Source organism: Melanerpes formicivorus, unplaced genomic scaffold (genome assembly GCF_026170545.1).
Source record: "Melanerpes formicivorus ecotype bairdi unplaced genomic scaffold, bMelFor1.0.p_v2 SCAF_140, whole genome shotgun sequence".
NCBI lineage: Eukaryota > Metazoa > Chordata > Aves > Piciformes > Picidae > Melanerpes > Melanerpes formicivorus.
In genome coordinates this window covers 902,866-913,448 of record NW_027142492.1, presented here as the reverse complement: position 1 = coordinate 913,448, position 10,583 = coordinate 902,866, and the positions used below count along the sequence as shown (strand labels likewise).

The 10,583-nt window shown below is 56.2% G+C and overlaps 1 pseudogene; it reads right to left on the bottom strand.

The window, feature by feature from the left end:
- Window positions 1-1,811: 1,811 nt before the first annotated feature.
- Window positions 1,812-9,865, bottom strand: LOC137456843 (E3 ubiquitin-protein ligase TRIM35-like; annotated as a pseudogene).
- Window positions 9,866-10,583: the final 718 nt, after the last annotated feature.

The window sequence follows — 10,583 nt, the reverse complement described above, 5'->3', positions numbered from 1 at the left end:
GCACGATGGGCTCTCCTGATCGGCACGGCCGGCTGCAGCAACGCTGAACTCCTCAGGCTCAGCGAAGGTCCTCCCTCTGGGCTTCTTCAACGATGCAGAGGCTTCCAGTATGCGTGCATGTATAACAGAAGCTAACAACAATAAGCTCAATGGCAAAGGCTGCAGCTCGAGAGTTACTCTCTCGAGCAAGCATAGAGACAAAGTAAATGAGGGGGCAACGTGTTTACCAACTGGGGTAATACTTATAGATTCCTCGAGGCTGGGCTTGACCAATGGGCACTCTCATAAGCAACTGGCTTCAGCCTATAGAAAGTGTGAAGCTAGAATTATGCCCATACGTGGTGTCAGCACGAGCGCTGCATGCGCTGGGTGCGTGCAAGCCTGGCTAATGCCTTGGCTTTTGTCTTCCTCCAGGAGGAGGGGGAACTTGCCCACATGCTGGGACAAGATTCAGTATCGGGGCATAATGTGCCTTCACCACAGGGCAATGGAATTAATCTCAGCAAAGATGCAGGTACCATTTATTGCACAAACCCCCAGTTTTAGGTTCCCTCTTTTGAGGGGGAGTGGTGGTGACAGCACCAGGGGACAGCACAGGGATGGCAATTGGATGCTCACACCGATTTTCCTCCTCTCCCCATATCCAGGGATGCTCATCTGGGCATGGATAACATCAGCTGACGTAATGAAGTTGGACACCCCACACCGCACGCCTCAGCATCTCCCTTTTGTTTTCTGCCTGCCTGCTCTTGTTACAGTATCACACAGTATCACAGTATAACTTAGGTTGGAAAGGACCTCGAGGATCATCGAGTCCAACCTATCAACACAGACCCCATGACTAGACCATGGCACCAAGTGCCACGTCCAATGTCCCCTTGAACGCCTCCAGGGTCAATGACTCAACCACCTCCCTGGGCAACCCGTTCCAATGACGAATGACTCGCTTGGTGAAGAACTTCCTCCTCGCCTCGAGTCTAAACCTCCCCTGGCGCAGCTTGAGACTGTGTCCCCTTGTTCTGGTGCTGGTTGCCTGGGAGAAGAGGCCAACCCCTTTCTGGCTTCAACCACCTTTCAGGTAGTTGTAGAGGGCAATGAGATCACCCCTGAGTCTCCTCTTCTCCAGGCTAAACAATCCCAGCTCCCTCAGCCTCTCCTCATAGGGCTTGTGTTCAAGGCCCCTCCCCAGCCTTGTTGCCCTTCGCTGGACACATTTGAGTGTTTCGATGTCCTTCTTAAACTGAGGGGCCCAGACCTGGACACAGTACTCAAGGTGCGGCCTAACCAAAGCAGAGTACAGGGGCACAATGACCTCCCTTCTCCTGCTGGCCACACTATTCCTAATGCAGGCCAGGATGCCATTGGCCCTCCTGGCCACCTGGGCACACTGCTGGCTCATATTCAGCTGGCTGTCGATCAGCACCCCCAGGTCCCTCTCTGTTTGGGAGCTCTCCAGCCACTCCGACCCCAGCCTGTAGCTCTGCATGGGATTGCGGTAGCCCAGATCAAGGCAGACCCAGCATGGGGTTGCAGAGGGTGGTTTTGAGCCTCCTCTCATCCCACTTCTGAGACACTTCTACTTCCAAACACCAACCTGCACATCATCACCAGACTCCTGCAGCTGGGCATTTGTGGAAAAGCCTTTCAAAGGGATAAAGTCGTGGGGAGAAGGGGGAGGAGGAAAGGGCTTGTTCAAGGAATCATAGAATTGTTGGGGTTGGAAGGGACCTCAAGGATCATCCAGTTCCAATGGGAAAGGAGCTGGGGGCGGGGCAGGGGAGGGTTGGGGGGGGCACAGAAGCACAGAATCATATCAGGATAACCTTTATTAATAACTTTTTTTTAAAAAACACACTAAATAGACACTTTTATTGCTTCTTATCTTTTCTTCCTTCTTTCCTTTTCAGCTCTTTCCTTTTCCTCTCTTTTCTTTACCTTTCTTTTCTTTTCCTCTCTTTTCTTTTCCTTTCTTTTATCTTTTCTTTTCCTCTCTTTTCTTTTCCTTTCTTTTCTTTTCCTCTCTTTTCTTTACCTTTCTTTTCTTTTCCTCTCTTTTCCTTTCTTTTATCTTTTATTTTCTTTTCTTTTGGTTGCTTTGCTTTGCTTTTCATTGCTTTTCATTGCTTTTCTTGCTTTGCTTTTCTTCCTTCTTTTCTTCATTCTTTTCTTCCTTCCTTTCTTTTCCCTAAGGAAAGCTGAAGGGGGAAAAAAAAAACACTTGGGGAACCCCAAATGCAGGTGAAGGTGGTGGTACCGGCGTTAAACAGAGACATCCTCCTGGACATGGACCTGGAGGGGGCAGATGCGGAGGGGCTCATGCACGGCGCCCACGGCCGCGGGCCCCACGTAGAAGTAAGGGTAGACGGCGGTGCTGAACTTCTTGTGGAAGGTGTAGATGTGGGCCCGGCGGTCGGCGTCATAGAAGGACAGCTCCCCTTCATCGCAGTCCAGCTCCACCCGGATGCGCTTGACGCTGCCCAGGGCGGTCTCCAGGCGCGTGGCGTTGGAGGCTCCGTCCATCTCAATGTCGATGCCGGGCAGGTGATAGATGTACCAGAAGCCAGAGTGAGCGTCGTGGTGGAAGGGCCACTGGGTGCCGCTGGGCGGCCGAGCCACCCCCACACGCCAGTTCGTGACGCCGCCCAGGTCCACCTCCCAGGTGTGGAAGCCGTCTAAGAAGCCCCGAGAGCCCAGGATGCAGGGGGCCGAGGTGAAGCGCTCAGGGTTCTCCACCAGCATCTTGTAGCCTCTGTTGGTGACGCTGGTGAGGTCCTCTGACACCTCAAGCCAGCCCGCCGCGGAGTTGGGGTTGAAGGTGAAGGGGACTGTGGTGGGGACATGTGTGTTAGGAGTCTGGACTGCTGCAGGGATGAGCTGATGGGGGGACAGTAGCCCTGCAGGTATCCATCCATCCTTCCATCCACCCATCCTTGCATCCATCTCTCCATCCACTTGTCCTTGCATCCATCCATCCATCCATCCATCCATCCACCTGTCCTTGCACCCATTATTCCATCCATCCATCCATCCATCCATCCATCCATCCATCCATCCATCCATCCATCCACCTGTCCTTGCATCCATCCATTCATCCATCCATCCATCCATCCATCCATCCACCTGTCTTTGCACCTATCCTTCCATCCATCCATCCATCCATCCACCTGTCCTTGCATCCATCCATCCATCCATCCATCCATCCATCCATCCATCCATCCATCCTTCCATCCATCCATCCATCCATCCATCCATCCATCCATCCACCTGTCTTTGCACCTATCCTTCCATCCATCCATCCATCCATCCATCCATCCATCCATCCATCCATCCATCCATCCCCCTGTCCTTGCATCCATCCATCCATCCATCCATCCTTCCATCCATCCATCCATCCATCCATCCATCCATCCATCCTTCCATCCATCCTTCCATCCATCCATCCATCCATCTGTCCTTGCACCCATCCTTCCATCCATCCATCCATCCATCCATCCATCCATCCATCCATCCACCTGTCCTTGCACCCATCCATCCACCCACCCACTCATCCATCCATCCATCCCCCAGCTCACCATGGAGAAACACACCCTCAAGGGTTTCCCTTCTGGGGTGCAAATGCCCCAAAGCAGCCTTTACATTCTCTACCTCCCCTCCTCGGGCCCATCAGCCACAGGCATGGCTGCTCCATGCTCCTCTTCTCTCCAGAACCCACCACCCTTGAGGCTGCCCCATGCAAAAGCTGTTTGAGCTTGTGCTGGGACAACCATCCTTTGGAGGGGGACTCAGCACCTCACCTACAGTGATGATGTTGAGCATCTTTTTCCACACGTTGTACTGCACTGAGCCCAGGTACTTGGCAACGTCAAAAAACATCCCTACAGGCATGCCCTCTCGTTCCTCAGCTGTACAGGCAATCCTTGGGTAGGGACAGAGGACAGAGATGGGTCAAGGATGGAGGAAGGCAGTGGGTTGGATCCCCTGGCACCCCATGTTTTGGCAAAGCCTTCCCCACTAACACAGTCCATCTCCTTTTGGGCTTTTCTCCACAACCCAGGAGGGTAGACACTGATGGTGGGACGATCTCAGCACCAACATCAAGGTTTTAATGCTGCCCCCAAGACCTGCGGTGCTGCTTTGTGTCTGCATGTGTGCTCCTTCACCCTGCCCAGAAGCACCAAGGGGTGCTGCCTTGGCCTTGGGGCCCTCCAGTACCACCTTCTGCTGGAGCACCCAGACCCAGAAGGGATGTGCTGGTACAGGAAGTCGCTTGGGGCAGTGACCTCACTCTGCATCCAGGCAGGAGACCCCATTCAGGGAGGGATAGTGGGGGCTCAGCCACCTCCAGCACCCTGTGCCACTCGGCATGGGATGCAGTGGGGACCAGGACTTACCTGCACTTGCGGTTCTTGCGAGCCTGCAAGAGAAGAAGACATCGAGCATCAGACCCCCACTTGTAAAGAGTCCCAGGGGCTTATAAACACCCAAAGGTTCGCCCACCACTCTGCACGAGTGGCAGGAGGGTGCCAGGGCAGAGGTGGCACCCCGTAGGGCATGGACTTTACCATGAGGAAGGTGTAGTCGTCCTCCTTGAGGTCGTTCTGGAGCTGCTTGGCTTCGTTGAGCAGGGTGTGGCAGTTCTCCAACAGCTGCTTCATCTTGCCCTCGATGAAGTCCTGCTTGTGCTGCACCTCCTCCTGCAGCTCGTCCAGCAGTGCCTGCTCCTCACTGCACAGGAAGCTGTGCAGCTTCTCAAACTCCTGCTTGATCTGCTCCCTCAGCTGCGTCACCTCCGCCTGCCCCGTGGAGGGATGTCACCACCTCCCATCAGAATCCACAGCTCCCCTGGGCTCCCCCAGCCTCCTCCTGAACTTTCCTCCTGAGCCTTCCAACCAGCTCCAGTGCTCAGGGACTCGCTAGGCTCCCACTGGGATCCTCCACTCCACAAATCAATGTCCCAGCCAGCCTCATCCCTCTGGTGCTCAATTCCTCATTGGAATCCTTCCTCCCCCCCAGCAGCGCTCCCCTCGCTCAAGGACAGAGCAGCCCAGGACAGTTCCACCCCAGAGCCAGCTGCACCTCAGGGGTGTGTGTGCACGTGTGTACACGTGTGCCAGGATCAGGCCCTACTGGGGAGGGGCCACACACCTGGTTGTGTTTCAAGATGGCCTCGTAGGCACGATGGGCGGTCCCAAAATCCTTCACTTTATCCCGCAGGGAGGTCTCCATGTTCTTCAGCTTGGCCTGTGGAGAGGAAATGCCTTCAGGAACCTCACAAGCCTATGCCCAAGTGGAAAAAGAGCACCAAACCCAGCAGGGTAAGGTTAAGCAGGATCCTCGCTCGAGTCAAGCTTTCCCCTCCTGCAGCCTGAGATCTGCCAGCGCTGGATGGGGTCAGTGTGGTGCGGGGCTGGGCAACGCGAGCCTGGGGAGCTTTGCTCCGTGGTGAATCCTCCCTTACATTTTTAAACCCTTCTGCTGGTGCACACTCAAATCCCTGCCTGTCTTGGTGCTGACAGCAGCTCCCAGGGAGGCTCAGCACCACGGGCAGATGGCCAGGCCTTGTCCAACAGCAGCACCACGTCCTCCCTGCAACATTTGAAATCTGGCTCATCCCCCACGGGTGACTCAGGGAGGCAGCAGCTGCTTTCCTGGATGGGAAACGCAGCGGGGCCTGGCACGCTGCCCAGCTGCTGGCCAGAGCCCCATCCTCTCCTACTCCTCCCCACACAGCCGTGGCCCATCCTGCCCCGCAGGGCCCGGGGTTGTGTCCCCATCCTACATCCCTTCCTCGGCTGGGCAAATTGTGCAACCACTCCCAGCCTCGAGGCACCGCTGCAACAATCAGCTGCTGCAATAACCAGCATGTCTGGGTCCAGCCCGGCCTGCCCGAGGATCAACAAGCCAAAGAAACGTGGGGACCAGCCCACCCTTCAAAACCCCTCAAAGAATCCGCCCACTCCCCTTCCCCACAGAGCAAACCGCTGGGGCAAAGCATGCCAGCTCCTTGTCCTCCAGGCAGAAGAGTTTGGCCTCTTGGTGGTGCAGGGGACAGAGGGCGGCTGCCTGGCCTCGCCGCTGTCGTTCCTCCTTGAGGATCTTCTCCACCAGGTTGTTGAGCGTGTGGTTGATGCGGAGGTCGTCCAGCGAAGAGCGCTCCTTGCACACGGGGCAGACGTGAGCGCCGTGCTCCCAGGAACGGGTCACGCAGCCCTTGCAGAAGTTGTGGCCGCAGCCCAGCGTCACGGCTTCCCGAAAAGGGTCGTAGCAGATGGGGCACAGCAGCTCTTCCTTGAAAGTGGCCGTGGGGGACGTGGTGGCAGAGGCGGGCACTAAGCTGCTGATCGAGACGCTGGCTTCCCTCTCCATGGCACTGGAGAGAGAAGCGATGGATGGAGGGAAGCCGGAGCAGGATTTCCCGAGAGCCCCAGTTGGAAAAACAGCCCCGTTCCTGATGCAATCGTTTTCCTGCCTGTGACACCCCGCAGCTCCCTCCCCGGGCAGGCACCAGCCTGAGTGACACCGGCCCGGGCCACTGGCAGCCACCAAGGGCGGGCAGGCACCGGCGAGCGTGCCGGGATGAGCCGGCAACGTGGGGAAGTGAGCCGGGGGTGGCCGGACCCTTCGAAGGTCTTGTCCCTGTGTTCGAACCCTCAGCTTCGGGGTGGTCCCCGGTACGTGACCCCCACTCCCGAGACTCTTCTCCAGTGCCACAACCCCCTCGGACTTTCCGGTGTCCGGTCTCGAAGCACCAGACCCCTTCGGGGCGGCTGTGCCACCCGGTCCCCGGACCCACTCCCCTACCCCCGGTGCTCCTCTGCTGCCCGGTGCCCCATTCTCAGTGCTGCTCCGATACCCGGATCGGGACGCTCATCCTAGGTGCCCGGACCCGGACCCTCTCAGCCATGGCAGTGCCAGTGCCCGCTGCCCCAGTCCCGGTGCTGTTCCGGTGCCCTGACCAGGGCTCGCAGTCCCGGAGCTGCTGCGGTGTCCGGACGCCGACTCCTCGGTGCCCGTGCACATGGGGTGCCCGTGCACATGGGGTGCCCAGCGCTGGATGTGCGTGCGGATGTGTGTCTTACCACTCCGAGGGCGAGTAGCAGCGCCTGGAGCGGCCTCTGCGCCGGGCAAGGCGGCGGGAGGGGGTCCGGCTGCCCGCCTGCCGGTAGTGTGGGGCTCAGCCCGTGCCGGCGGAGGTGGAGGCACCGAAGGGGCGGGACGGAGCGGGCGGGGGCCGGCCTGAAGCCTCTGGGGCGGGACCTCGCCAGGCACAGCCTCACTACCCCTCGCCCCCTCTCCGGAGGCTCTGCCGTCTACCCACTTGTTCGCCTCCCTTTGTGATTGCAGGAGCTGGAGGTTGCTCTTTTCCCGAGTTCCCAAAAATTCCCTGAATATCGAGAGCCCTGCGGAGAAAGACCTGGGGGCGCTGGTGGGTGAAAAGCTGGACGTGAGCCGGCAATGTGTGCTCGCAGACCAGACGCCAACCGCGTCCTGGGCTGCATCCAAAGCAGTGTGGCCAGCAGGTCAAGCGAGGAGATTCTGCCCCTCTGCACTGGTAAGACCCCACCTGCAGTGCTGGGTCTAGCTCTGGGGTCTTCAGCACAGGAAAGATATGGACCTGTTGGGACAGGAGGAGGCCACAATCATGATGCAAGAGCTGGAACCCTTCTGCTGTGAGGACAGGCTGAGATTTGAAGTTGTTGTTCCGCCTGAAAAGGAGGCTCCAGGGAGACCTTATTGCTGCCTTTCAGTATTTCAAAGGGACCTACAAGCAAGATGGGGAGGATCACAGGGAGGTGGTGGAGTCACCATCACTGGAGGTGTTTAGGAAGAGACTGGATGGGGTGCTTGGTGCCATGGTTTAGTTGATTAGATGATGCTGGGTGATAAGTTGGACTCGAGGATCTCAAAGGTCTTTTCCAACCTGGTCTATTCTATTCTATTCTATTCTATTCTATTCTATTCTATTCTATTCTATTCTATTCGGCATGGGTTATTGGTGATCTGGCAGTGCTAATGGTTGGAGATGACGATCTTAAAGGTCACTTTAAACCAGAACAATTCTATGATTCTAATCTTCTCAGCAGGGTCTGATGTGACAGGACCAGGGGAGATGGTTTTAAACAAAGAGGGGGGAAAATGATGCTTGGTCTGTGCTCCTCTGTCACATTACTGCAGGAGTCATCATGGAAATCACAGCTGTTGCCCATGACCTGGAAAGGACCACAATGATTCTAGGACACTGGCTGGCTTTTGGTTAGAATAGAATAGAATAGAATAGAATAGAATAGAATAGAATAGAATAGAATGGAATAGAATAGAATTAACCAGGTTGGAAAAGACCTTTGAGACCATCGAGTCCAGCCTATCACCCAACACCATCTGATCAACTATACCATGGCACCAAGCACCCCATCCAGTCTCTTCCTAAACACCTCCAGTGATGGTGACTCCACCACCTCCCTGGGCAGCACATTCCAATGGCCAATCTCTCTTTCTGGGAAGAACTTCTTCCTACCATCCAGCCTGAACCTCCTCTGGCACAGCTTGAGACTGTGTCCTCTTGTTCTGGTACTGGCTGCCCGGGAGAAGAGACCAACCCCCACCTGGCTACAACCTCCCTTCAGGGAGTTGTAGACAGCAAGAAGGTCTCCCCTGAGCCTCCTCTTCTCCAGGCTAAGCAACCCCAGCTCCCTCAGCCTCTCCTCATAGGGCTGTGCTCCAAACCCCTCCCCAGCTTTGTTGCCCTTCTCTGGACACCTTCCAGCAAGTCAACATCTTTCCTAAACTGAGGGGCCCAGAACTGGACACAGGACTCAAGGTGTGGCCTAACCAGTGCTGAGTCCAGGGGCAGAATGCCCTCCCTGCTCCTGCTGGCCACACTGTTCCTGATGCAGGCCAGGATGCCCTTGGCCTTCTTGGCCACCTGGGCACACTGCCGGCTCATGTTCAGCCTACCATCGACCAGTACCCCCAGGTCCCTCTCTGCCTGGCTGCTCTCCAGCCACTCTGACCCCAGCCTGTAGCTCTGCATGGGGTTGTTGTGGCCAATGTGTAGAACCTGGCACTTGGATGTGTTCAGTCTCATGCCCTTGGACTCTGCCCATCTGTCCAGCCTGTCAAGGTCCCTCTGCAGAGCTCTCCTACCCTCTAACAGGGGGTAACTTGTCTGTAACTGGGAGCACTGGGCACAGCAGAAGGCAAATATCCCCAAGCTGATGCAGCATGAGGCAGCTCAGAGCTGGGGACAGCTTCTGCCTGGGCTTGTGAGATCATAGAGTCAGAGAATGGTTTGGATGGGAAAGGATCTTTCTAGGTCATCCAGCCCAACTATCCTGCAGTCAGCAGGGACATCTTCAACTAGAGCAGGTTGCTCAGAGCCCCATCCAACCTCACCTGGAATGTTTCCAGGGGTGGGGCATCTACCAAGAGACTTCACCTTGCAATGGCAAGGACAGGAGTGACTAAAGGGGCTGTCAGGGAGGAAGGTGAAGGTCTCTAAGCATCCCACCTGTCAGGACCTCCTCAGCCAGCTCGGTTGCCATCCTCTTCTTGGAACACTCCAGAGGGCCAACACTGTTGAGGAACCAGTGATGAGGCTCTTCCCAGGGCAGCCCCAGCAGCTGGCTGTGGATGATGCGATCTGCATCCAAGGCTTTCTGCATCAGCCCTTTGGCTTCCTTCTCATTCATGAGGCAGACCTCCAGGAACTTCTCAGCATCAATGGCAGCAAAGTGCCTGTGCAGAAGGGAGATGGCCCATGGAACCAGGCTCTGTGCCTCAAAACAACAGGCCAGCTCCTCCTGCACCTCACTTAGGTGCTCCAAGGCCTCATCATGGTTAGGTGCCCGAGCACGGCTCACCTCATCCTCTTCTGCACCTCCTTGCAGTGTCCCTTGATGGACTTGCAGTAGGCTGCCAGGCTCTGCTTCTCTTCCTCAAACTGCTTCTCTTGGTTGGCCAGTTTTGTTCTCAGGTTATTGAGCAAGCTGTGGAGCCTGGGGAGGGACAGCACAGCTGGGCAACCCCAAAGAGAAACCTTTGGGCATACACAGCTCACATGAAGGCTTTGGGACATGGGGCTGCTTACCTACTGGTGACTGCTCTGTGCCAAGGCCTGACTGACCCTGATGCAGCTGGCACAGGTTGACCATGGCCAGACAAATTGCTTTGGGTTTGGATAACCCCTGCCTCTGCCCAGGGGTGGGTCGGGACAGAGCTTGTTGGCCTATCCTGGGTGATGGTCTCTACACAAAAGGGCACAGGGCAGAGCCTGGCTTCCAGTGATGGATCTTTACCTGTTGATCTTCCTCTTTTGCTGGGACCTGAGGATCATGTTCTCCTCATCCTGCTTCTTGAGCACCATGTTTGGGGAAGGGAGGAGGGACCGAAGTTGGGCCCAGCTTTCAGTCTGTGGGCCACAGAATGGGCCTCTCTCCTCCACCTGAACGTGTCCAGACCAGGTGTGAGAGTCTAATGTCTCTCTCTATGTGAGTCAACAAAGATAAAGTGATAGCAGAGCCACTGGAAAGAAGGTGGAAAGAATCCTGTCCACCAATCCTGGATTCAAATCAGCTTGTGATTGC